The sequence below is a fragment of the Brassica oleracea genome, chromosome C1 (genome assembly GCF_000695525.1).
Source record: "Brassica oleracea var. oleracea cultivar TO1000 chromosome C1, BOL, whole genome shotgun sequence".
In the NCBI taxonomy this organism is placed as follows: Eukaryota; Viridiplantae; Streptophyta; class Magnoliopsida; order Brassicales; family Brassicaceae; genus Brassica; species Brassica oleracea.
In genome coordinates this window covers 8876154-8876415 of record NC_027748.1, presented here as the reverse complement: position 1 = coordinate 8876415, position 262 = coordinate 8876154, and positions in this window count along the sequence as shown.

Here is a 262-nt window from a genome sequence, read left to right as displayed (position 1 = left end):
GTTATGACCATCAGAACCATTAGACCTTCCTCGTCCTCTTCCTCTTCCACCATAACCTCTACCTCTGCCTCTTCCTCGCGAGTTGCTATGGCTTCCACGACCTTGTGCATCATTCTTTACAAACATTAGCTTCGATTGATCTTCATCTTGGGTTTCCTCTTTGATGCGTTCTTCGGAAGCCTTCAATCTCCCAACAATGTCTTCGAATCCCGTTCAATTTAGATCCAACACTTGTTCTAACGAAGCTACGATGTGAATGAAC